The sequence below is a fragment of the Panthera tigris genome, chromosome E3 (assembly GCF_018350195.1).
Source record: "Panthera tigris isolate Pti1 chromosome E3, P.tigris_Pti1_mat1.1, whole genome shotgun sequence".
NCBI classification, from domain to species: domain Eukaryota; kingdom Metazoa; phylum Chordata; class Mammalia; order Carnivora; family Felidae; genus Panthera; species Panthera tigris.
The window spans coordinates 33,873,694-33,901,606 of record NC_056675.1 but is presented as its reverse complement, the minus strand read 5'-3'; the positions used below and the strand labels follow the sequence as shown (position 1 = coordinate 33,901,606).

Sequence of the window (27,913 nt, the reverse complement as noted above, 5' to 3'; positions counted from 1 at the left end):
ACAAAAAATAAGGATAATTGAAACAAAGAATGTATTCATTTATACACCACCAGGGAATTCAAGCGTAGTTTGTCTCTGGACGAGGCTGGACCCAGCAGCTCAGATAATACCATCCGGACTCAGAATCTCTGCATTCGTCAGCTTTGCCTTCTCTGTGGGGTTTCATTTCCTGGCTCCTCTGGGTGTTACATGGCCACTTCACTGAATCAAATGTAGAGGAAGGCAGAGTTTCTCTGTCCAATAGCTTGAAAAGACATCAAGGAATGGGGACTTGTTTTCTCTGGCTGACCCTTCCTGGGTCATGAGCCCTGTCCTCAACCAATCAGCATGGCCCGGAGGAGTCCACCTGTTGGCTTCCTTTAGGTCAAAGGCTGTGAATCTGACTTTACAGGAGACTGATAAAACAGAACACAAGTGGCCACTACCGGATGGAATTAGGATGCTCTGAGAAAGACACGTTAAATATCCACAGACTCTCATAGAAGATTACACTCACAGAAGATGATGCGGAAATGGTCCTTATGAACACTTGAAAAGATGCCTGAGCTCACTGGTAATCTGGGAAATGCAAAGTAAAACATCAAACAAGAAATAACATTCCCACCTCTCCCATCCAGGGGTGATAAGTGAAAGCTGTACCCAGCTAGCGTTGGTAAGAGTACAGGAACGGGGGCGCCTGGGTGGCTCAGTCGGTTAAGTGTCTGCCTTCGGCTCAGGTCATGATCTTACAGTTCGTGGGTTCGAGCCCTGCATCAGGCTCTCTGCTGTCCATGCAGAGCCCGCTTCAGGTCATCTGTCCCTTTCTGTCCCTGCCTCTCCCCTCCCCACCCTCTGAAGTAAGTAAATAAATAAGCAAGCAAGCAAGTAAGTAAGTACAATGTATCAAGTGCAAACAGCAACATGCAAAAAATGCAGGAGGTATGATCCCATTTGTGGAAAAGAGAAAATATTTAAGAGACGGTCTGGGTGGCTGGGTCAGTTAGGTGTCTGACTCATGGTTTCGACTCCGGTCATGATCTCAGGGTTTCGTGAGTTTGAGCAGTGAGTTCACAGGCAGCTCGGAGTCTGCTTGGGATTCTCTCTCTCGCTCTTTCTCTCTGCTCCTCCCCCACTTGTGCTGTCTCTCTTTCAAAATATATAAACTTAAAAAAAAAAAAAAAACTTTAAAAAATTTCTAAAAAGAGAGAGTAGAATGCAATGGTCATGTGTATAGAATCTGGGGCCGGGCTATCTGGGTTCGAATCCCAGCCCCTCGTCTCTGAAGCCATGTGGCTTTGGGGAGGTTACCTCACCCCTATGGGTTGGTGTTTCCTCCTGTGTAAAAGAGAGATTATGGAATTCGTGGCATATGGTCATGTAGATTAAATCAGTTCACCTATGTAAATTGCTTTCAGCAGTGCCTGACATGTAGTCAGTGCCCAGTTGGCGTGAGCTGATAGCCCTGTGCACAAATCCACATAAATGCAGAGCAAAGAGGCCGTAAGGATATGCTCCAAACTGTTGATGGCAGAAGCTGATAGCAAGGAACTTCGTACTTTGCTGTACATCGATTTGAATCGTTAGAGTCTTTCACAAAAATATGTTTGTGTATGACCAGAGTAATAGTTTTAACCCCCTGCCCTCAGATCCCCCACCGTGATGTCCCTTCACAGGCTTCCTTTTGTGGAATACTGTCATTCTGTGAGGGACAGGGCAGGGTCTAGCAGGGACTGGCCTCTAGTGGAGGCCCAACCCCCACTCTTGTGGGGGTGGAGAAAGGAAAGCTGCCAGAGGTTAAACCACTTGTCCAGCCTCAAGCTTTGACTCACTGGCCAGACAGGGGCCCACGCCCAGAATCCTGTTACCTCCAACTGCCCCCCCCCTCCCATTTCTGCCTTGGGCCTCAGGCCTCAGCAGTCCATGCTCTTTATGCCCTTAAGTCACATTTTCCTCCTTCTTTAGGCTGAACAAACTGGCTAAATGGCCCTCACTCCAAATGTTCTGTTGTAGCAGAGCCTGGGTGGCTCGGTTGGTTAAGCTTGATTTCAGCTCAGGTCATGGTCTCATGGTTCGTGAGATTGAGCCCCACAGCGGGCTCTGTGCTGATGGTGCAGAGCCTGCTTGGGATTCTTTCTCTCCCTCCCTCTGCCCCTCCCCTACCTCTCAAAATAAATAAACTTAAAAAAAAAAAAAAAAAAGAGGGGCACCTGGGTGGCTCACTCAGTTGAGTATCCGACTTTGGCTCAGGTCCTGATCTCGTGGTTCGTGATTTCGAGCCCCACGTCAGCCTCACTGCTGTCAGCGTGGAGCCCACTTTCTTTGGATCCTCTGTCCCTCTTTCTGCTTTGGATACTCTGTTCCCTGCCTCTGCCCCCGCCCCCTCTCTCTCTCTCTCTCAAAAATACATAAACACATAAACATTTTTTTAAATGAAAAAAAAAAAAAAAAAGAAAGAAAGAAATGTCCTGTTCTGTCCTCTTGCCAAACCTGGGAAGCAGACAATATTTCCTCATTTTTCAGGTGAGGAAATTGGAGAACAGAATAGTCACGTAGCATGCCAAGGGCACACAGCTAATAAGCAGCAGAGCTGGGTTTCACAGCCATCTCTTTCTGATGTTAAGGCTGTGTTCTTTTTTAAAAAGTGACTTAATTAGTGGTTTTTTTTTTATTTTTTACTATCCTTATTTTTATTTCCATGTTTTGCTAAATAAGTTTAAAAAATTTTTTTTAAATGTTTATTTATTTTTGAGGGAGAGAGACTGAGCAAGGAAGGAACAGAGAGAGAGGGAGACACAGAATCCGAAGCATGCTCCAAGGCTCTGAGCTGTCAGCACAGAGCCCGATGCGGGGCTCCAACCCACAAACCTTGAGATCATGACCTGAGCTGAAATCGGATGCTTAAGTGACTGAGCCACCCAGGCACCCCAGGGTTTTTTTTTTGTTTTTTTAGATTTAATTAGCATTTTAAAATAAGTTACTCCCGGCACCATCCATCCAAGAAAACCTAAAAGCTGGACTGCTCTCTGAGGTTTTACCGCTGCCAGGGTTCAGACCTTACAGGAGCCTCGGATTCTTGCATCCCGGATCTACGTGTCTCTCTGGGCCCTGCTGGCCTGGACCGAATGTGTGGTTTTGCCTGGGTCAGACTGTCCCAGCCAAGAGGGCAGAGTCAAGATGAGAAAGGAACCTTGGACTATGTTGAGCCCCTGGCTTCACCCCAGGGAAGAGCCTGGCGAGGCCAAGAACCAGAGTATGAAAGAGTCAGCACACAGGGAAGCAGAAACGATGACTCAGCTCCGGGTCATGATTTCCCTCTTCCTTGCCTGAGACATGAGTCATGGCCTGTACGTCTTTAATTTTCTGACTTCTAACTCATCCCAGCAGGGAATGGGAAGCTGATGAAGGAAAGCTCCCTGCAGCATGGGCCGTGGCCCCAGATGGCCCGACTTCAAATTCTGTCTTCCACTTACTAATCGTGGGACCTTAGCAAATCACTGAGCCTGCATTTCCCCGTCTGTGAACTGCAGATGCTAACGCCTATCTTGCTAGGTTCCTCCACCTAATCAGGATTCACTGAGCACCTACTATGCGCCAGGCAAGGGGATGTGGTAGTAAATAAAACAGACAAAAGTCCTGCCCCCATGAAGCTTACATTCCAGGGAGAAAAAACAACAATGAACAAATTTGTGTATGTCACATTGTAATGTATACATTACATTGTAACGTATAGGTCACATTGTAACATATGACATTGTACTATCAGCTGGAGACCAGCAGAGGTCTGCAAGGGTGAAGAATCCAACGGTGAGGCAGGACAGAGGGTCAAGAGGGTTGATGGAGACAGTTCTATAAACTAGCAGGGGAGGGGCAGAGAGAGAGGGAGAGAGCATCCCAGGCAGGCTCCACACTGTCAGCACAGTGCAGGGCTGGAACTCACAAACTGTGGGATCATGACCTGAGCCGAAGCCAAGAGTCACTCGCTCAACTCACTGAGCCATGCAGGCACCCCAGTGTTAATCGCTTTAAAGTGAACAATTCAGGGGTGCCTGGGTGGCTCAGTCGGTTAAGCATCCGACTTCGGCTCAGGCCATGATCTCGTGGTCCATGAGTTCGAGCCCCGTGTCGGGCTCTGTGCTGACAGCTCAGAGCCTGGAGTCTGTTTCCGATCCTGTGTGTCCCTCTCTCTGCTCCACCCCCGCTCATGCTCTGGCTCTCTCTCTCTCTCTCAAAAATAAATACACATTAAAAAAATAAAGTGAACAGTTCAGTGATGTTTGGTGCATTCACACTCCTGTGCAACCATCACCTGCATCTGCTTCCAAACTATTTTATTTTTTATTTTTTTAATTTTTAAAAAATGTTTATTTTTGAGAGAGAGACAGAGTGTGAACGGGGGAGGGGCAGAGAGTGAGGGAGACACAGATTCCGAAGCAGGCTCCAGGCTCTGAGTTGTCAGCACAGAGCCCGATGCGGGGCTTGAACTCAGGAGCTGTGAGATCATGACCTGAGCCGAAGCCGGATGCTCAACTGACTGAGCCACCCAGGCACCCCACCAAGGTGTCATCACCCCAAAAGGAAACCCTTAACCCACCAAGCAGTCACCCCTCATTTCCCTGTTCTCCAAACTCCCCCATCCCCTACAACCAAAAGTCTGCTTTCTGACTCTGTGTATTATGTATTTCTGGGTTTGAATCCTGAAATATTTTATATTTCATATAGGGGCACCTGGGTGGCTCAGTCGGTTAAGCGTCTGACTTCGGCTCAGGTCGTGATCTCACAGCCGGTGAGTTTGAGCCCCAAGTCGGGCTCTATGCTGACAGCTCAGAGCCTGGAGCCCACTTGGAGTTCTGTGCCACTCCCTCTCTCTCTGCCCCTCCCCCGTCCCTGCTTACATTCTCTCTCTCTCTCAAAAGTAAATAAACATTTAAAATAAACAACTAAATATTTCACATAAACGGAAGTACAGAACCAGCGGACCTCTTGTGTCTGGCTTCCCTCACTTATGGTAATGTTCTGGAGCCTCAGTCTGCCTTGTAGCAAGTATCAGACCTTCTTTCCTTTTTACGGTTGAATGCTATTCCATCATAGGGATGGACCACATTGCTGATTCCTTCTTCCTCAGGTGAAGGGCCTCCACAAGTGTGACTCTCCAGAGGGGCATCTGGGTGGCTCAGTCGGTTAAGCATTCAACTCTTGATTTCGGCTCAGGTCAAAATCTCACATTTCGTGAGTTCGAGCCCCACATCAGGCTCTGCGTTGACAGTGTGGAGCCTGCACGGGATTCTCTCTCTCTCTCACACATCACCGTGGACGTAAGGGTGTCGATGCGACACATCCCCTCGCTCCCCTGGCTGTCCTGCAGCCAGATGGTTTCCTGTTCTCTCCCTGCTTCCGCCCTGCAGGACCTGCATCCCTCCTGTCCACGCGGGGGCGCGCTCTGGCTCAGCCTGGAAACCCCGGGGAGCTGAAGTTCCAACGTTACACCCATCAGGTGTGGACAGCAGTTGGGGGTTGAGGCCTCAGTCTCTCCGCCCTGCACCCAGCGTGTGATCCGTGCAGGGCAAAGCTTTAAGTGCTTCACAAATATCCCTTCGCTGACTCTCCATGACAGCCCCACGAGACAAGTGTCGTCATCCCCGCTCTACAGATGGAGAAACTGAGGCGTGGAGGAATGGCGAACAACTCACACAAGATCCTCCCGTAAGTCAATGGCAGAGCGGGATTCAAACCCAGAAAGTCTATGCTGGTCGTGAGTGCTTCACCACCCTTGCCCGCCCATTGTGTTTTCCCTCCTGTCGGGTCTCCCATATAGATTCAGCCGCCTATTTCCTTCAGGTCTCAGCTTGCGGACCACCTCCTCCAAGAAGCGACCGTGATCACCTCTCCTACTAGTACCTTTGGCAGAGATCTGTTTGTTTTCCTCATAGCACTTAACAGTTTGTAATAATTTTCTCTGTTGCTTTACTTACTTACCATCTGCGACTATAAGCTTCATGAGGACAGGGGCCCATCTGTCTTGTTCACTTTGAATTCCTACTTCTTATCTCAGGGACTGGCTCCGTGTAGGAGCTTAATAAATAGTATGTGCCCCTGGAGAGTAGTTGAATAATTAAATAAATGAACCCAACATACAAAATATATTGACGTCATGTTTCTATAGGCCTGACATATACACATTGCATTGTTTTCCAAATATTAATTAATGGGGCCTTTGGAATTTCCCTGAGGGGTTGGCCGAGGGTGCTTCCATGTGGAAGATGCAGGACACAAATAGAGCGAAATGATTTATTCTGGGTCACTGGTGACTCAATGTCTGGGAATAGAAACACACTCCAAAACCTTTGCTCTAATTAGTCAAGGTAATTATTAGGCACAATAATTAGGCATGAATGACCTCAGCCAGGCTGTTTTGTAACCTCTGGAATTTAAGACCTGTACTAATTTTGCTTTAATGGCAGGATTTGTTGTGGCTTGCCACCCACACCCCTTCTCTGCTTTTTCTGAGCAAACAAACATTTGTCTCAAAACACAATCTTTTGGGGGCATCTGGCTGGCCGAGTCGGTAGAGCATGTGACTCTTGATCTCAGTCTTGGGGTTTTGAGTCCGAGCCCCACATTGGGTGTGGAGCGTACTTGGAAATAAAACCTTTAGGGGCACCTGGGTGGCTCAGTCGTCTGAGTGAATGACTCTTGATTTAGGCTCAGGTCACGATCCCAGGGTCGTGTGACCGAACCCCATGTCAGGCTCCACGTGGAGCATGGAGTCTGGTTAGGATTCTCTCTCTCCCTCTGTCCTTCACCCACTCGTGCTCTCTCTCTCTCAAAATAAAAATAAAATAAAATAAAATAAAATAAAATAAAATAAAATAAAATAAAATAAAATAAAATCTTTAGAAAACTCACACACGCACACACCCTTTTCAATAAGAGATGCTTGGCCTCACCCACTGTCACATTCTGGAGTCGTCCCTCAGATTACTGCCCTCTGACACAGCTTTTGCCTTTGTGGGATTCTTTTGGCTTGGGGTTATTGTAAGAGGTGGACTCTGGTCCCTGAGAAACTCCTCTCCTGGCTCCTTCGCTTATTGAAGCGATATTTACTGCGCCCCCTTCTGGGAGCAGAGGTCTATGCACCCCCAACAGAGCCAACAGGGAGTAAAACGATTCCCACCCTGGAAAAGAATTCTCAGGGCGTCCCTTGGCAGGGTGAGGAGGGTTTACGCATTTTGGTTTCCTCTTTATCTTACTCTTGGCTCGTCATCGCAGCTAGCATTTCCCATGATCTTCCTCTATATGATGCGTGGTGTTATGTGAGTTTACTAGAAACAGTCCTAGAAATAGTCCTATGAAGAAGGTTATTACTATTAGTGCTAGGATTACCGCCCCCGTTTTACAGATGCATGGGGGCTTAAGTGACTTGCCCAAATTCACACAGTTGGTAGGTAAGTGACAGTGGCAGGACCTGAACCCAGTCTTCAGAATGGGTGCTCTTACCCACTATACCAGGCTCACTATACCAATATTTTGGATTCTCCAGAAAGGTCTCCAAATTCTCTGACATTGTACACCCACTTCTTTTTCTGTTTTATTTATTTATTTAGAGGGAGGGGCAGAGAGAGAGGGAGACAGAGAATCCCAAGCAGGCTCCCCCAGTGTCAGCACAGAGTCTGACACGGGCCTCGAACTCACAACCTTGAGATCATGACCTGAGCATTACTCAACTGACTGAGCCCCCCCAGGTGCCCCTGCTCACCCACTTCTATACTCACAAGACAAACATTTCCGGGGGACCCTCTGGCTGATGGCAAGGCCCCAGTAAGGCAATGAGTAGGGATATGGAGATGAACCAAAGCCAATGCTTGCCTTAGAGTTGGGGCCATTTGGAGGAAGGACCAGGACTTTGGAGTGGGACCCTGGCCTCAAATCCTGGCTGGGTCAGTAATTAGGGTTGCCAGATTTAGCAAATCAAAGCATAGGTCACACAGTTACATCTGACTTTCAGATAAACAGTGAATAACTTCTTAGTATAAGTATGTTCCATGCGTGTGTTGCATTTCATCTGGCAACCTTACAGGTAATTAATTGCTGTGTGACCTTGGGTCCTTCACTCAATCTCTCTGATCTCAGATTCCCTGCTTTCCCAATGAGGAAACCAATTCCCATTGCACAGGGTTGCTTTCAGAAATAAGAAAGGGTGTGGGGAGCCTGTGTAGCTCAGTTGCATGAACGTCTGACTTTGGCTCAGGTCATGATCTCACAGTTTGTGAGTTTGAGCCCCACGTCGGGCTCTGTGCTGACAGCTCAGTGCCTGGAGTGTGCTTCAGATTTCAGACTCTTTCTGTACCTCTCCCGCTCGTGCTCTCTCTGTATCTCTCAAAAATAAATAAACTTAAAAAAAGAAAGAAGAAAGGGTGACTATACTAAGCACTAGGAATGCTGAGGTGCTTCCTAACTGGTCCATTTTCATAGGCAGCCCGCTCCAACTTGCCCCGTACAGGAGCTGGAGTAGAGGGGACTTTGAAAACCAGCTCAGTCCACGGCCTACTGAAAACCTTTTGAGGTACCCAGGGCACCTGGACTGAAGCCCAAAGACATCTGGATGTACCTCAAGTCCCCTCGCAGCAGGTGGTGTCCAGGGCAGAGACCCTTCTCGGAAACCACCGCAGTGGCTAACCTAGGATTGTATTCTCTCTGCATCTCCCCAAGGGCCCAGCTCCAGGCTTGAAGCTCCCAGAGTGAAGGAGGAGCGAAATGCATGGGGATTTCAGGCCTGAGATGTGGAAACAGTCCAGTGGGCTACCACCAGATATCCCTCTGTTTCTCTCCAACCTCCTGAATCTTCCCCATCTCGGCCACCCCTCCCCAAACGGCTGTTTGCTGCCGAATTGCAATAACCTTCTTGCAGGTTTACCGGCTTCCAGATTAAAACTAACCGTAGCAGAATTTTTATTCTGAAAATTTTAGAGGGAATAAGGGCACCTGGCTGGCTTAGTTGGTCGAGCATGTGACTCTGGATCTCAGCATCTTGAGGCTGAGCCCCACGTTGGGTGTAGAGTTTACTTAAAGAAAAAAACGGGGGCACCTGGGTGGCTGAGTCAGTTGAGTCTGACTTGATTTCAGCTCAAGTCACGATCTCACAGCTGTGAGACCGACCCCCTCGTCGGGCTCTGTGCCGACAGTACAGAGCCTGCTTGGGATTCTCTCTCTTCCTCTCTCTCTCTCTGCCCCTCCCACTCCCTCCTCTCCTCTCTAAAATAAAATTTTAAAAATTTAAAAAAGAAAAAAAAACAAAACAAGTAGAAAGAATAGAAAAATGGACTAGCTCATCAGCTCACGGTCGATGCTGTTTTACCAAGTCTAGCCAATCCAAGAGACATTAAAAAAAAAAGTCTCTTTTGTGAATCTTGCACATCAAAAGCCTTGGCTTTCAAGATTATCATCTCTGCCATGAGTTTCAAAAGCCCGTTTAGGAACTTGGTGAAAGCCAAGAATTTGGCTGTTTGGCCACTTTCTGCTTTCTTTGTTTGAATTGGTTTGGGTCAAGCCTGCCCAAGGGATGTGTAATGATTCAGGCCTCAACCTCAGGACTGGGTTTTGTGGGGAGAGGGGTCAGAGGGTTTCTTTTATAAAGGGAACAAACATAGCATTGCTGCGTGTGCAAAACATGCTAGTCATTGCTATTTTTGTTGTCAGAATAATTTTAGTGAATTTCAATGATTTCTCAGAACACTCACAGATGTGATGGCCACTCCTTTGTTCTTCTTTTGTATTATTATTTTTTAAATTTTATTTTAAGTGTATTTATTTTGAGTGAGAGAGAGAGAGAGAGAGAAATGAGTGCCAGAGAGGGGCAGAGAGAGAGGGAGACAGAGAATCCCAAGCAGGCTCCACACTGTTACCGCAGAGTCTGGTTCAAGGCTCAAACTCACACACAGCAAGAACATGACCTGAGCCTAAAGCAAGAGTTCGATGCTTAACTGACCACCCAGGCGCCCCTCCCCCCCGCCAACCCTGGTTTTTTTCCCTATGTTTTTAAGCTCTTCAACTACCATTTCTCCTAATTTAAACTCTCGCCAGATCCTAACTTCCAACTCTGGGGTGGTTATTCTCTGCACTGAATAAGTCAGTATCCTAGGTGTTTCTGCAAGAGCACCTTCTCAGGGCTGCACCCATCCAGGCTGGCAAACCAGTGGCTTGGCTGTCACCTGAAGCCCCGTGTCATCTGAAAATCTGATGCTCCTGCTTTGCGTTGCATCATCTGATTTCCGGTCATAAGCATTGGCATTAATGTTGAAGTCAGTCACCCGTTTAAAAAAAAAGCACAAAGTCCCTTTGCAGCCAAATCCACTGAAATTTCCCAATGTTTTCCAACACCAGAAGTCTCCGAGAATCAGGACTTAGCCAGACAGGATAATTCAGGCCCAGACATGATACACACTGAAGGGGAAGGAAGGATGGTTAGGGGTGAGAGCCACTTACTGAGAATAGAATCCCTGGTGTTTATCCTCAGCTCAGCCAATAACTTCCCTGGTGCCCCCACAGGCCACAGCCAGGCTCTGTTTCCAAACGGCAGTTTTCCTGATGACAAAATCGGAAGAGCCTTGTGTCCTTACAGCTAGAGGCAAGAACCCTTGTGTGTTTTTTTTTTAAAGTGGACCAAATGATCACAATTGGTTGTGATTTTTTTTTTTTAATGTTTATTTACTTTTGAGAGAGAGAGAGAGCTTGCACAAGGGAGGGGCGGAGAGAGACAGAGAGAGAATCCCTAACAGTCCTGATGTGGACTCGATCCCACCAGCCGTGACATCATAACCTGAGCCAAAATCAAGAGCCAGATGCTCAATCAACTGATCCACCTAGGCACCCTGGGTGATTTTTTTTTTTTAATAATAAAGTTTTAGAACAGTTTTAAATTTACAGAAAAGTTGTGAAGATAGTGCCAGCAATTCTCCATATACCCCACACCGTCTGCGTTTCCCGCATGATTTTCCCATATTACAAACACCTTACATTATTATCATGTATTTGTCACAATTGACCAATGTTTTTATTTATTTTGTGGAATTTTTTTCAATGTTTACTTTTGAGGGAGAGAGCAAGAGACCATGTGTGAGCAGGGAGAGGGGCAGAGAGAGGGAGACACAGAATCTGAAACAGGCACCAGGCTCTGAGCTGTCAGCACAGAGCCTGACATGGGGTCCGAACCCACCAACAGCGACACCAGATGCCATTGAACTGTAGGGTTGTCGATTTTAAAGCTAATTTCCTATTTGGGGCACTTAGGTTATTTTCAGTTTTGGGTCCTACAAATAATTTTGTAATAAGCTAGGTTGGGTTTTCTGCTAACCAAATCTTTGCATACAGATCTGTTTTCTTCACATAAACTTCTAAACATAGAATCGAAGGGTTAGGGTGACATATTTGAAATCTTTGGATGCGAACTGCCGAACGCCCTCCGCATTTCCACTCTCACCCCGGACAGCGTATGAAATGCCGATTTCTCTATATCCCCACCAACACCGCATATTAAATAGTTGTTTAAAAATCTGTGCAGATTGCTTTGGTGTGATTTAAAAAAAATTTTTTTTTAATGTTTTTATTTATTGGGGCGCCTGGGTGGCTCAGTTGGTTAAGAGTCCGACTTTGGCTCAGATCGTGATCTCGCAGTTTGTGAGTTCGAGCCCCGCATCAGGCTCTGTGCTGACAGCTCGGAGCCTGGATCCTGCTTCAGAATCTGTGTCTCCCTCTCCCTCTGCCCCTTGCCTACTCACACTCTGTTTCTGTCTCTGTCTCTCTCAAAAATACACAAACATTAAAAAAAATTTTTTAAAGAAATATCATAAACAAAAACAAGTGTTCTGTGGATAGGAACTTCATTGTGCCTCAATTCCTCTTTAAAATAGGAATAAAAATATCAACCTCCTTGAGGAATTATGGGGATCAAATAAGTTAATACAAAGGCGTTATGATAAATATCAACACATGTAGAATCAAAATTAACAACTCAGGAAACAACAGACATTGGTGAGAATGCAGAGGAAAGGGAACACTTTTGTACTGCTGGTGGGAATGCAAACTGGTGTAGCTACTTGGGAAAACAGTGTGAGGTTCCTCAGAAAATTAAAAATAGAACTACCCTAGACCCAGCAATTGCACTACTAGGTATTTATCCAAAGGATACAAAAAAAATGCTGATTCGAAGGGGCACATGCACCCCAATGTTTACAGCCAATAGCCAAAGTATCAAAAGAGCCCACATGCCCATCGACTGATGAATGGATAAAGAAGATGTGGTACAATGGAGTATTACTCGGCAATGAAAAAGAATGAAACCTTGCCATTTGTAAAACGTGGATAGAACTAGAGTATATTATGGTGAGCGAAATAAGTCAGAGAAAGACAAATATATGATTTCACTCATATGTGGAATTTAAGAAACACAACAGATGAACACAGAGGAAGGGAAGGAAAAATAAGGTTAAAAACAGAGAGGGAGGCAAACCATAAGAGACTCTTAAATACAGAGAACAAACTGAGGGTTGCTGGCAGGGTGTTGGGTGGGGGAATGGGCTAAATGGGCGATGGGCATGAAGGAGGTGCTTGTTGGAATAAGCCCCAGGTGTTTTATTGTCGATGAATCACTAATTTCTATTCCTGAAATCATGACTACACTATACGTTAACTAACTTGGATTTAAATAAAATAGGGGAGCCTGGGTGGCTCCGTCAGCTGAGCATCCGACTCTTGGTTTCACAGGCCATGATCTCACGCTTTCGTGGGTTTGAAACCCACGTGGGGCTCTGCACTGAGCATGAAGCTGCTTGGGATTCTCTCTCCGCACCCCTCCCCCGCTCACACTGTCTCTGTCTCTCTCAAAATAAATAAATTAAAAAAAACCTAAATAAAATAAAATAAAACAAACACATGTGAAATCATATGTGTGGCTGGGCGACCTTCTATGAAAATGTTATTAAGGATTGCCGCAATATCCAGGTCTTTGTTCTTGGGTGTCAGGAGATAGTGTTAGGCAGGGTCATATGACTGGCTCTGGCCAACAGATTATGATCAGAAGTGATGTGTCACTTCCTATCTGAGGGAGCAAAAAGCCACCGTAAGTAAGACTCTCCAGGCTTCGTCTTCCCCTTCGCGGAGGGTGGAGTCACAAGACAGAAGCTGCCTGCATCCCTGAGTCACTGTGCATCATCCCGTGGAGGGCAGCAGCTGTGATGGATTGTTGCCTGGACCCAGAGCAGGCTCTGCCTGAGCAAGGAATTCACTTCCGTGAGGTTTAGCTGATTCGATCTTCTTTCTTGTCACTGTGGTTCAGTCACTGGCAGTAGCCTGACTACTAGAACAGATGTTTGAATGCTCCCAGACAATAACCCACACAGTGCATTTGGAGGATGCAGCGTACCGCCCCTCGAATCCTTCACCCCACCCTGAGCCTGGGCCTCTCCTGTTCTCTTACAAAAGGCTGTTGCTTCAGCTGCTGGGAGAATTCACGGAAACACAGTCTGCCAAACATATTGGTACCATCAGCTCTTAGCACCCCTGGGGTACAGGGGACATGATTCTAATTTTTTTTTTCAATTGAGATCTAACTGGCAGTTGACATGTAACACTGTATTAGTTCTAGGTATGCAACATAACGATTCAATATTTGTATATATTGTTAAATGATCACCACAGTAAATTTAGTTAACATCCATCACCGCACAGCTTTACAGACCCTTTCTCCTTGTGAATAGAACTTGTAAGATTTACTGTTTCAACAACTTTCCAATGTACGACACGGTATCATTAACTCTAGTCTCCATGCTATACAAGTGCTGTATTTTTTAAGAAGGAAAGAAAATGTCCCTGTGATTTTGGGATTGTGGTCTGCCAGCGCCATGGTTAACGCACCCCCGTTTGGGAAGAGCTAGGGAAGATGCACATATTTGCACCTGTTCCTTGTGCTGGGCAGCCTCTGAGGGGGTCCCCAAAGATCCACACCTCCTGGTATTCATGCCCTTGTGTAATTCCCTTCCCCATGGTGGGGGCTGAACTCACTGACTTGCCTCCAATGAATAGAATACAGCCGAAGTGATGGACGTCACCTCCAAGGGTAGGTTATAAAAAACTGTCATTTCTGTCTTGGGCACCTCCTTTCTTTTCCTCTGCTGAAAAGAATCCAGCTGCCAGGTCCTGAGCTGCCCATAGAGGCTTAATTAACATAACTATCACCCAAACTCTTTCCTTTCCCAAAGGAGATTACAATAGAATCTTCTTGTAATCCCTCCTTCTGGTCCTTCCCTGTCCTCCCCGACATCCCCAGGCAACCTTTCATCTGTTTTCTGTGGCTATAGATTAGTTTGCTTTTTCTGTAAAGGGAATGAATCATAAGGCACACACTTTTTTTTTTGAGGGGGGGGGTCTGGCTTCCTCTACTTAGCATAGTTATTCGGAGATTCAACCGTGTTGTACTGTGGACCAAGAGTTCATTTCTTCTCACTGCTGCATAGCAGTCCCCTGTATGGATGCACCATGGTCTGTTTATCTTTCCACCTGTTGGACATTCGGGTTGCTTCCAGTTTCTGCCTATTGCAGAGAAACACAGGGGGGTGCCTGGGTGGCTCTGTTGGTTAAGCATCTGATTTCAGATCAGGTCATGATCTCACACTTCATGAGTTCAAGCCCCGCTTCCAGCTTGCTGCCTTCAGTACAGAGCCTGCTTCAGATCCTGTGTCTCTGGCTCTCTCTGGCCCTCCCTCACCCAAATAAATAAATACTAAACAAAAAAAAATATTTTAAAAAAGAGCATGTAAGTATAAGGGCGGATATAGGCTTTCTTTTCTCTTTGGTAAATACCTAGGAGTATTGGTGGAAATGGTATTGGAAATGGTAGAGTATTATCGTGAGTGTATGTTGAATTTTATTTTATTTTGTGAAGTTTATTTTTATTATTTTTTATGTTTATTTTTATTTTTGAGAGACAGAGTACCAGCGGGGGAGGGGCAGAGAGAGAGGGAGACACAGAATTGGAAACAGGCTCCGGGCTCTGAGCTGTCAGCAAAGACCCCAACATTGGGGCTCGAACTCACGGAGTGTGAGATCATGATCTGAACTGAAGTCGGACTCTTAACTGACTGAGCCACCCAGGTTCCCCTATGTTTTTATTTTTAAAGTAATCTCCACACAGTTGGATATTACCTAAGTCTCTAAACTCACAATCCCAAGATCAAGAGTAAGATTCCCTACCAACTGAGGCAGCCAGGCATCCTGTATACTGAATTAACATTTTTTTTTAAAGTTTATTCACTTATTTTGAGAGAGAGAGAGAGACTACGGGAGGGGCAGGGATAGAGGAAGAGAGGATCCCAAGCAGGCTCTGCACCATCAGCATGGATCCTGATGGGCTCAAACTCATCAACCATGAGATCATGACCTAAGCCTAAACTAAGTGTCAGGTTCTTAATGGGCTGAGTCATCCAGGCACCCCCTGTATGTTGAATTTTAAAAGAAACTCTTGGCTTATTTTTCAAAGTGATTGTACCACTCTACAGTCCCACAAACTACTCTGTAAGATGTTTAACCATTCTGGAACTAACCAGTAAACACCAGAAGTCCCAGTGTCTGTGACAGCCATCTCCCACCACCCCCCATTCCAAATGCTTCCCAGAATGGGGCGATACCCCCACCTCTGCTAGACCAGAGGCATTCTTGTTCCAGTGGTAGGAACCCCCATTTATGAACCATGGGAGAAAGCTTGTGAACCCATATTTCTTTTTTTTACTTCTTCTTTTTTTTATTTTTTATTTTAAGAAAGAGAGCGCGCATGAGCAAGGGAGAAGGGGTAGAGGGAGAGAGAGAGAGAGAGAGAGAATCCTAAGCAGCTTCCATGCTGCGCGGTGTAGATGAATCCTGACATGGGGCTTGATCCCACGGCCCTGGGATCATGACCTGAGCTGAAATCTAGAACCGGAGGCTCAACCAACGGAGCCACCCAGGTGCCCCTGTGAACCCATATTTCCAAACTGAGTTCATGGTGGCCAATGTACAAGACGGTAAGAAGAGCAGGAGGTAGCTACTAGTTGGCTACTACATCTTGGCTTGGCTTTGCATTTTGTGGTTCTTTGGTTTCTGAAAAGACCAAACTGCTCTTTATTTAGAAAACCACGGTTTACATGTAGTGGAGAAACACCCCCGTGGTGGTTGGAACTTACAGTCAGGACCCGTTTGCTTTCTATTCTTAACTTTGCCTCTGGCCCTGGAGCCTCCCAGAGCCTCCCTGGGGTAAAAATAAGTGGTGTTTGGTAATCTCGGGCTGAAAGGTGGTACTTAAGTCAAAAGTACACCTGAACTCAGCTAATTTTCTCTAATCACCTGTACCAGCCAAGGATCAGCGGGTGCGGGGGGCTTGGGGGGGGGGGCATGATTATGATGCAACCACAACCACGCACTGCAGGACGGCATGGAACAGTGTTCTGATTCTGAAAACCTTCATCCCTGGACCTTATCAAGCTGGAGTGTGCATCAGAATCCCCAGGAGAGACTGCCTGGTCCCACCCCAGAGATTCTGATTTCAGGTGTCTGGAGAGGTGCCTGAGAATTGTCATTTCTTTCTTTCTTCCCTTCCTTCCTTCCTTTCAGTATGTTCCACGTGGAGCCCAAAGTGGGGCTTGAACTCACAACCCTGAGATCAAAACCTGAGCTGAGATCAAGAGTCAGATGCTTAACTGATTCCTCCACCCCCCCCTTTTTAAAAAATTAAAAAAGATTTTTTAGGGGTGCCTGCGTGGCTCAGTCAGTTAAGCGTCCAACTTTGGCTCAGATCATGACCTTGCAGTTCGTGAGTCTGAGCCCCACATCAGGCTCTCTGCTGTCACTGCCCACTTGGGATCCTCTGTCTCCCTTTCTCTCTGCCCTTCCCCAGCTCTCATGCACACTCTTTCTCAAAAATGAAAACAAATTTTAAAAATTTTTATTTTTTATTTATTAAAACTTATTATATTAATTAATTAATTAATTAATTATAGTTTTTATTTTAGAGAATCTTCGTTTCTAGTAAGTTCCCAGTTGGCACATCTGCTACTGATCATGGGGCCACTCTCTGAGACGCGCTTCCTTCCTGGAGGTCTTTGCTAAGGTCAAGTCCAGCTGAGTCAGTGACCTTCAGCTGGGGTGATTTTCACCACCAGGGGGCGAGACTTGGAGACATTTCTGGTTGCCACAGCTGGTGTGCAGTGGGCATTGCTACTGGCATCTAGTGGGTAAAAGCCACGTCTCAAAGCATGAGACAGCCCCCCACACGAGTTATTCGGCCCAGAATATCAACAGTGCTGAGGCTGAGAAACTCTGAACTGCCGAGGAAAGCATGAATACATCAGAAGATTATTATCACAAGGAGTAAATAATACGCACCCATTAGGAAGAATGCCCTTTAGACCTTTTATTTCTTTTTTTCTTAGGCATTTTAAAAAATGTTTATTTATGTATTTTTAAGAGAGACAGAGGGAGTATGAGCAGGGGAGGACAAAGAGAGGGGGGCAGAGAATCCCAAGCAGGCTCCACTCTGTCAGCACAGAGCCCGACTTGGGGCTTGAACTCATGGACCAGTGAGTCGGATGCTTAACTGACTGAGCAAGCCAGGTGTCCCATTTTCTTAGACCTTTTTGAAACTTGAGGAATTGTTTGTGATGGGGGGCAGGGGAGAAAAGGAATACGTTCAACATTATCAGTGGTTTCATTAATTTTCTTTATACTTTATCACTTCCTAGAAGTTTCTTGTTTCTGTGTTTATTTATATGGCATCTGTCTCCATTTAAAAGGACCTAACACTTTAGGAGAGTGTTAACTAGTCGGTGGATACGTGGCTGGGGAAACCCAATGTCTTATAAGTCAGATCAATGGCGAGTTGACAGGTTCTTAACAACTGACTCCCTGAAAAGAAAAGCTCTGGTTTGCGGTATTTGCTGATTTTCATGCTGTAAACATCCCCCCCCCCCCACCCCCCGTGGCTGATTTCAAGCCACCTCATGATGTCACCGGAGCAGGAGTTGGGTAGATGAGCACAACTGGCTGGCCAAGCCCATAGGAGCCAGGGGCCCTGCTGTTAATTATGGAAATAATTATGTTAATATAAAAGACTTGAAAAATATATACATTTTTTAATGTTTATTTTTGAGAGAGAAAGAGAGAACGAGTGGGGGAGGGACAAAGACAGAGGGAGATACAAATCTGAAGCAGGCTCCAGGCTCCGAGCTGTCAGCACACAGCCCAACGCAGGGCTCGAACCCACGAACCATGAGATCATGACCTGAGCTGAAGTGGCAGAATGCTCAACTGACTGAGCCATCCAAGAGCCCCAAGACTGGAAAAAAGTATTAAAAGACTGGAAGAAAAAATGCCAAAAGACTAATAGTAGTACACTGGGATTATGCAAACAGAAACTATGAAGCTCCAGCTTAATATGAAATGAATTTGAGAGCGGGGGGGGGGGGGTGGGTGGGTAGGGAAACAGAGGTGGCTCCTAGGCTGGGTTATGTCCTGGGTTATGGAGGAACAGAATCACCTAGCCATTCAATCGATGGAATGGGAAAAGATATTTGCAAATGACCTATCGGATAAAGGGCTAGCATCCAAAATCTATAAAGAACTCACAAACTCCACACTCCCAAAATAAATAATCCAGTCAAAAAATGGGCAGAAGACATGAACAGACACTTTTCCAAAGAAGACATCCAGATGGCCAACAGGCACATGAAAAGATGCTCAGTGTCACTCCTCGTCAGGGAAACACAAGTCAAAACCACACTCAGATACCACCTCACACCAGCCAGAGTGGCTAAAATGAACAAATCAGGAGACTATAGGTGTTGGCAAGGATGCGAAGAAATGGGAACCCTCTTGCAGTGCTGGTGGGAATGCAAACTGGTGCAGCCACTCTGGAAAACAGTGTGGAGGTTCCTCAAAAAATTAAGAATACAATTATCCTATGACCGAGCAATAGTGCTACCAGGCATTTACCCAAGGGATATAGGAGTGCTGATGCATAGGGGTATATGTACCCCAATGCTTATAGCAGCACTTTCAACAATAGGTAAATTATGGAAAGATCCTAAAGGTCCATCAACTGACAAACGGATAAAGAAGATGTGGTTTATATATACAATGGAATAGTACTTGGCAATGAGAAAGAATGAAATCTGGCCTTTTGCAGCAACATGGATGGAACCGGAGGGTATTATGCTGAGTGAAATAAGCCAGGCAGAGAAAGACAGATACCATGTTTTCACTCATAGGTGGATCCTGAGAAACTTAACAGAAGACCATGGGGGAGGGGAAGGGGAAAAAAAGTCACAGAGAGGGAGGGAGGCAAACCATAAGAGACTCTTGGATACTGAGAACAAAGTGAGGGTTGATGGGGGGGTGGGGGAGAGGGGAAAGTGGGTGATGGGCATTGACGAGGACGCCTGTTGGGATGAGCACTGGGTGTTGTATGGAAACCAATCTGACAATAAATTAAAAAAAAAAAAGAAAAAGAATCACCTAGCCATTAATGTTACTTAGCTCCCAATTTCTGGTCTCCACCCAAATTCTAAATTTGTGACTGAGAGAATCAGTTGACATGATCCTATGTCAATTGTAGTGGAGGTTGGGGGCGGGGGGAAGATGCATATAAACATACGGTGCATGGAGGGGGGGGGCATGTGCTGCAGGTGAAATGTGGGTGAGGTAGAAGTGATGGGGGCTGGGAGACTCTGCTGTGGAACGCTCGGTCAAGGAGGACTGCTCAGAGGAAGTGACATGTGAACTGAGACCTAAATGACAAGAAGGTGCCTGACAGCCTGGGACTGTGTTTTGAGAACAGCCAGCAAATGCCTTCCCACTCAAGATGCCGTCTGCGCATTGGGGCACGGGCATCGCTGGGGGCTTATTGGACGGGCACCCACCCAGGGCGCACCCCAGCTGTGAGGAACTGGATTGTGCATTTGAATGAGATCGACAGGGGGGGATTCAGGTGAGAATCACAGAGCTGGGGATTGAATTCGAGAGCCTGCATTACTGTTTCAGGATGCTGGTTTCGGTCAGATACTGTGACTCCACTGCATAGACATCTCGCCTCAATGAGAAGCTGTTTCTCTAGTGAGACCCAGGCTGGCAAACGGAACTGAGCCTTTGTTTTTCAGAGCTGTGCCATTTTATTACTTTATTTTATTTTATTTTATTTTATTTTATTTTATTTTATTTTATTTTTTAAATGTTTATTTTTGAGAGAGAGAGGAGAGCACACATACAAGTAGAGGATGGGTAGAGAGAGGGAAAGGGAGACACAGAATCTGAAGCGGCTCCAGGCTCTGAGGGCTGAGCTGAAGTTGGATGCTGAACCGAATGAGCCACCCCAGCGCCCCTGAGAGCTGTGCCATTTTAAAACTGGTTTTGGGGGGCACCTGAGTGTCTCAGTCTGTTAGGCATCTGACTCTTGGTTTCAGCTCAGGTCATGATCTCATGGTTCGTGAGTTTGGGTCCTGTGTTGGGCTGTGCGTGGACAGCATAGAGCCTTCTTGGGATTCTCTGTCTCCCTCTCTCTCTCTGCCCCCCCCCCCCCCCCCCCCCCGGCTCATGTTCTCTTTCCCTCTCTCTCAAAAACAAACATTTAAAAAACCCCCACAGATTTTGGGAAAGTGAAGGAATCACTTAGCAGGCAGAAGCTGGAGGCCTGAGAAACAGCGTTATCGTGAGACTTTTCACAGTGACATCACCACTGGGCTGAAGCGTACCTTCAGCCCAAGCCCTGGGCACCACAGGCAGAGTTCTCACAAGTCGGAAAGGCCACGGGCTGTCTTTCTGAATGCACTTAATTGCCTGTGATTCACCCCTCAGAGAGGAGCCAGAAAGAGAGATCGTTCCTAACCGGAGTACTGATAACTGGCAGCAACTTGCAGCTACTGAACACCAGCCCTGGAAGGAACACGCTGTTGTAATGGGGCAAAGTTGCATAAAAGGTGGGTAAAAGCAAAGAGGAAGCACAACCAGCAACCTCAAATTTCCCCAAGCTACAGGAGATTGCATTTATTTAGCACTGCGCAGATTACTACGTCCTTTACATATAACGAGCAATGGATTGCGTTTAGCTGTTGGTGCAGAGACCCAACCACAGCTGCTCATATAAACTAGAGGGCTTTTCTTTTACTTAAATAGTGGTCTGAGGACATCTACAAATTCATCAGACTTCCTCCTTTCTGCTCCACTATTCTCGGCATATGGCTTCCTTCCTCAAGGTTACCTCATGGTCAAAGATGGCTGCTGCAGCCCTGGCTACCTTGTTTGAGTTCCAGGCAACAGGAAGGAGGAAGTAGCAAGAGACCAAGCTAAGTCACTTCCTTTTAAATAGCTTTCCTGGAAGCCCCACCCAATGACTTCCTCTTATGATTTCATCATCCTCCCTTCCTTGCAAAGGAGGCTGGGAAATGTAGTCCTTAAGCTGGGCACACTGCCCACTTGAATACAATTTAGGCTCTGTTTGCAAAAAATAACTGTGGAATGGATATTGGGAGAGAAGCATGCAGTCTCCAACATGCTTACCTTATCCCATTCTGTGCTCAGTTTTGAGAGACCTTTGGGAGAATCTATAATTTCCCCCACAAGGTCTGAGATTCTCTGACACTTTTTTCTGTGTTATAAACAGACTAGCAGTATTTTTTCTTTCTTTTTCTCTGGGTGGGGAGAGGAGAGAGAGAGAGAGAGAGAGAGAGACAGAGAGAGAGAGACAGAGAGAGACAGAGACAGAGAGAGAGAGAATCTTAAGCTGGCTATATCCCATTGACCCCGGGTTCATGATCTGAGCTGAAATCAAGAGTCGGATGCTCAATCAACTGAGTCACCCAGGCACCCCAAGACTAGCAGTATTTTCTCTTTTTCTTAAGAAAGGTAGAATTATTTGCCCAAGGTAAGCTGCATTTCATAGCAAGGGGAGGAGAACATATAAGGTTTCAAATCTGTCGAAAATCTTCTTTCACAATTTGTTTTCTGTGTTTCTACAGAAAACAAGAGTTTAGGGAGAAACACGTCCCTTTAATTTACCAAGTGAGGTGAGTTGTGACCACATTTGATCACAGGAAAGGCATCAGAAGGAATCAGAACACATCCCTCCCACACTCCTTCCCTCACCTCCCAGAAGAGCAGATCATTGTTTCCATACACGGTGAGTGAAATGTGAGTGGGGGGAGTCACCTGCATCTCCAACAAGCCACCCCACCTTTGGAGTCCAGGACTGCACGGTCAAAGAATCTCACCCTCAGTAGGAAGCTGAGTGCAGCACGGGTACAATCGAGATGTGGTGTTTTAAAGTGTATCCCCATTTCTATGGCATGCCTCCCTTCAAAGGTGGAGCCAATCCCCCTGGCCTTGAACGCGACCCAGAGTTAGTGGCTTGCTTCCATGGAAGAGGCTGTACACATGCTGTATGACTTCTGAGGCTAGGTCATACAAAGGAGAACTTCCTCCTGGCATTCTCCCTCAGCTCACCCCCTCTGGGGGAACCAGATGCCATGTCTCGTAGCAAAAGTGAAATTCAGAAACCAGCTCAAGAGTGTACTTAATAACGCCAACACTGGTGCTAAACTTGAGCAGGCAACGTATTAAAACCCAAAAAGGACTGCCTTTATTTAAATGTATGTGCGGTGAAATGTTAAGTAAAAGATGTTTGATTTTATCTTATTTTTATTGACCTCTTGTGCTCACAATGTTATTTGACTTTTCTCATGTCTTTTGACTCATGCCCTTCATTCTAACTTTGAGCTTTCCTGGCAGAAATTGATCTATGAGGCCACGTGTATGGCCTACTGTGATGAATGCGCGCATCATGTATCATGAGAAGCTGTCGGTATCACCCATTCTCTTGACGTTGCTGTGTGGTAGTCCAGGAGAGAAGGAAAAAGATGGGCTTCCATTTCAGTTTTAATTCAATCACGTGGGGGCGCCTGGGTGGCTCAGTCAGTTGAGCGTCCGACTTTGGCTCAGGTCACAATCTTGTGGTTCATGAGTTTGAGCCCCGCGTCAGGCTCTGTGCTGACAGCTCAGAGCCCGGAGCCTGCTTCAGATCCTGTGTCCCCCACTCTCTCTGCCCCACCCCTGCTTGTGCTCTGTCTCTCTGTGTCTTTCAAAAATGAATAAGCATAAAAAAATTTTAATTCAATCATGTGAACAAATAATCTTGGGAGTGTGGAAAGCCTTTCTAAGCCTGATGCAAAACTCAGGAGCTATAAATTCAAAGACTGAACTCTTTAAAAAAATTTTCAAAGCAAGAAAAATGGAAAAGGATAAACGAAACAGAAAGCCAATGACAACCTGGGAAACTAGACTAGTCAAAGTACAGCCATAAGGAGATAACCTTTTTTCATTTCTTTGATCAGCGAAGTACAGAGTTTTTGGGTTTTTTTTAATACCATTAGTAAGACTACGGAAAAATGGCACGCATGTATTTATGGGAGCCAGTGCCAATTGCTCTGCCTTTCTGAAGCACATTTTCTTTTTCTTTTTTTGTATTTTTTTTTATGTGTATTTATTTTTGAGAGAGACAGAGCCTGACATGGGGCTTGATCCCATGAACCATGAGATCATGACCTGAGCCAAAGTCAGGAGTCGGCTGCTCAACCGAGTGAGCCACCCAGGAGTCCCTTTCAGAATATTTTAAAAGGCTTTATGTACTGACAAGGAATGGTGTCAAACTATGTTAAGAGAAAGAAGAGTGCGATAGTACTCATAAAATGGTCGCGTGTTTTTCCTTAAAGGGGGGACATACATGTGTATAGTTACATACACACATACACAAGGACACCATTTCCAAAGGTTACATGTTAGCTCTTGAGTATAGGATTGAGACACATGCCAGACAAGGTAGGTGGAATAACTTTTCACTTCTTACTTTCTGTTCTGTGCAATTGCAATTCGTCTGTTGAAACAAGAAGGAGTACTTGTTAGAACCAGTGAATACAGAATACGGTGCTCTTACAGGGGATTCTACCTCATGGAATGTATAGGAAAGGAGGAATTAAAGGATGGCCAAGATGAGTTAGTTGTACAGAGACCCTGAGTACGTGTTCCTATAGTACTAAAACACTGAAAACAGCCAAAATGCTTTGTGGTGATGAACTGATACATTATGATGGGCCTATACCATGGGGTACTATGTGACTGTTAATAAGAAGTAAGCAGGTGACTGCTGTTGACCTTTAAGAAACATGGGTTTGAACTGCGTTGGTCCACTTATATGCAAATTTTTTTCAGTACAGTACAGTTCTGTGAATGTATTTATTCTTCCTTGTAATGTTCTTAGTCACATTTTCTTCTCTCTAGCTTCCTTTATTGTAAGAACACAGTATATAATACATACATAGCATAAAACCTACATGTTAACCAACTGTATATGTTATGATGGATGAGGTTTCCAATCAATAGAAAGCTATCAGGGGGCGCCTGGGTGGCTCAGTCGGTTAGGCGACCGACTTCGGTTCAGGTCATGATCTCACGGTCTGTGAGTTCGAGCCCCGCGTCGGGCTCTGTGCTGACAGCTCAGAGCCTGGAGCCCGTTTCGGATTCTGTGTCTCCCTCTCTCTGACCCTCCCCCATTCATGCTCTGTCTCTCTCTGTCTCAAAAATAAATAAACATTAAAAAAAAAAATTAAAAAAAAAAAGCTATCAGTAGTTAAGTTTCAGGGGTGTACAAAGTCACATGGATTTTCAACTGTGTGTGGGGTCATACCCTTAACCTACATATCATTCAAGGGTCAACTGTATATTGTTGGCACGGGAAAGATGTCCAAGATATATTACAAAATGGAAAATAAAAGGTCAGTTTCATAACAAGCTGTGTAATATATCTTTTGTGTTTAAAAGTGTTTACATACAGGGGTGCCTGGGTGGCTCAGTCAGTTAAGCATCCGACTTTGGTTCAGGTCATGATCTCAAGGTTTGTTCGAGCCCTGCATTGATTGGGCTGTGTGCTGACAGGTCAGAGCATGGAGGCTGCTTCCGATTCTGTGTCTCCGTCTCTCTCTGCCCCTCACCCACTCACGCTCTCTCTCTCAAAAATAAATGAATGTTAAAAAAAAAACTTAAAAAAAAAAGTCTTTATGTATACATACCTAAAAGTCTGGAAGGTGTTAAAAATCAAAGTGCAGGGTCACCTGGCTGCCCTAGTCTGTGGAGCATGATTCTTGATCTTGGGGTCCTGAGTTCCAGCCCCACGTTGGGCATGGAGCCTATGAAAAAAAAAAAAAAAGAAAGTATACATTAACTCACATTTTTTTCAGTCATCAAATGCTACTTACTTTAAATGGATGTGAAGTTTCCAGAGTTTAGCTGAGAGATGTCACATGCACTGTGGTTCCTATAGACCTCCCAATTCCAAGGTTGGAGGTTAATCCAGGATCACTTTCTCAGGCCCCTTGAGGACTAACTTTTTTTTTTTTTTTTTTTTAGTGCCAGTCTTTATTGAGTAATTTTGTGGATGTGTGAGGAACTCAGTTCTTTTCTCATTTATTCTCATTGAATCTTGAAAGCAAACCTCAGGAATTTCTGTTATCATCTCCATTTTTGATGCTCAAAGAGTCTTACTAATGTGCCCAAGGTCACTCAGACAGGAAGTGCCTATAAAGTTATTTAGAAAGCCAAACTAGATGGCACTATCTCATCAATAGAAAAAAAAATGTGGTTCAAGTCAAACTAGATTATTACTGGTTTTGTAAGCCTTTTCCATGTCTGTGCCTTTCTTTTTATTTTATTTAATTATTTTTTTTAAATGTTTGTTTATTTTTGAGAAAGACAGAGACAGAGTGTGAATGGGGGAGGGGCAGAGAGAAAGGAAGACAGAATCCGGGACAGGCTCCAGGCTCTGAGCTGTCAGCACAGAGCCTGACGCGGGGCTCAAACCCACAAACTGTGAGATCATGACCTGAGCTGAAGTCGGACGCTTAACCAACTGAGCCACCCAGGCACCCCTTTATTTAATTTAATTTAATTTAATTAAAAAAATTTTTTTTAACGTTTTTTTTTTTTTATTTTTTATTAAAAAAAAAATTTTTTTTTTTAACGTTTATTTATTTTTGAGACAGAGAGAGACAGAGCATGAACGGGGGAGGGGCAGAGAGAGAGGGAGACACAGAATCGGAAGCAGGCTCCAGGCTCTGATCTGTCAGCACAGAGCCTGATGTGGGGCTTGAACCCATAAGCTGTGAGACCATGGCCTGTGCTGAAGTCAGACACTTAACCAACTGAGCCACCCAGGTGCTTTGTATCTCTGTGCCTTTCAACTTATGTGTCCCAGTGCTCTGAGGGGCCTCTGCCTTCCAGGAGCCTTGGCTGTGCTTCATGGTCTAGCAATGCTTCCCCCCGCAGGAAGTCCTCTGAAATTCCACCCCTGGGAAATACCCATTTATCCTCCTTACAAATCTAACTTTCCACCATCATAGCATAGGCCATATGCTGTTTTTACAGTAGCCACAGGTGAGCCTCATCCCACAGCCCTTGCAGGTTGGCTATGAGCACCCAGCAGGTATTGACGTGTAATAATGCTGCTTAGGTTTTATAAACAGCAGTTTAGAATGAAACTGACCAATAGCTTGGGTCTCCAGAGTCATCTCTGTGTGTCTGGGGGCAGGGAGGGGGAGGAAGAGAGGAAGAGAGAGAGAGAGAGAACACTCATTTAAGACCTTGGCAAGTCTCAGAAAAATCTCTATGAAAATGCCCTCAAATTAAACATTTTTTGCCATACAGGCGCCTGGGTGGCTCAGTCGGTTAAGTGCCCAACTTTGGCTCAGGTCATGATCTCCAGGTTTGTGGGTTCGAGCCCTGTGTAGGGCTGTGGTGACAGCTCAGAGCCTGGAGCCTACTTTGGATTCTATGCCTTCCTCTCTCTGCCCCTCCCCTGCTCCTGCTTTGTCTCTCTCCGTCTCTCAAAAAATACGTTAAAAAAAATTTCTTTGCCATAAAAATAACAGATTTTCAGATGTTTTTCTATTGTAATCATTGAAAAAATTCTTTTAATATTATAGAATCAACAGATAGTTTTTGCTGTGCTTGTGCAAAAGAGGTAAGCCCCAGGCTGTGTGCCTCTGATAGTGGATGGACAAAATGCATTCATGGCCTGCTGCTCCCACTCTGGCTGCCTGAAAACTTGGGGTTCCCCTCTAACACCCACTTTTGCCTGGCATGTACTTTCTGCGTGGCCTCCAACCCCCTTTCTTCCTAAACCTTACCTGTCTTTTTAAAGATTCAACCAGGAAGAAGGCTGCCAAGATTCTGACCTTGAAGAAGTTTTTTTTTTTTTTTTTTGGAGACAGCAGTCCTGTAAGAAAACGCATCAATAGATCATTTCATGTAGTGATACGGGGTATGAAACTGTAAAACCAGGCAATAGGAGAGTAGAGGGCTCTACTTTAACAAGGCTGGTATGACAAAAGCTCTGTGCTTAGAGGCCGTTTGAGCTGAGCCTTGAGAACTGAGGGGCGGGGGGAGGGGGAAGAGTCCAGAGAGAGTGTACCATGAGAGCAAAGGCCCTGTGGCAGAAAAGAGCTTAGTGTCCTGGGGAAACATAAAGAAGGCCAGAGTGAATGGGCAGCACAAGACAAGCAGGGGATGGTGTCAGGTGAAAATAAAGGAGGCGGACCCATATCCTGTAGGTCAAAGTGAGGAGGGTGCGCGAGGTGGCAGCTAGTGGGGGATGGTGGCCTGGCCGACTTCTCCAGCCGTGGGTGGCTCCTGCCCCTGACGCCGGCGTCTGGGGTGGCGGGTTTGCCTCTGTGCGGTCATCGCCCGTTTGCGTGGCTGCTTCCACTGGGGTGCCCAGGGGTCACAGGGGCAACAGGGTCACCGCGCCGCGCGGGGTAACTGGAGGCCGCGCCGTCCACTCGGCGCGGCCACGCGGGTTCCGGCCGCGGGAGGCGGGGGCTGG

The 27,913-nt window shown here is 45.8% G+C and overlaps 1 long non-coding RNA gene across 3 annotated transcripts; it reads right to left on the bottom strand.

Annotated features, from left to right (window-relative positions):
* LOC102969423 lies at positions 1-27,908 on the bottom strand. Of its 3 annotated transcripts, XR_006212686.1 has the most exons (5): positions 27,629-27,908; positions 27,219-27,307; positions 25,107-25,223; positions 10,459-10,557; positions 1-558 (listed from the first exon to the last, which is right to left on the bottom strand). It is a non-coding gene; the product is annotated as an uncharacterized LOC102969423 (long non-coding RNA). The 3 variants fall into 3 exon arrangements; XR_006212687.1 differs by lacking the exon at positions 10,459-10,557 and having other exon boundaries at positions 3-558; positions 27,629-27,903; XR_006212685.1 differs by lacking the exons at positions 1-558; positions 10,459-10,557 and adding an exon at positions 23,720-23,914 and having other exon boundaries at positions 27,629-27,898.
* Positions 27,909-27,913: the final 5 nt, after the last annotated feature.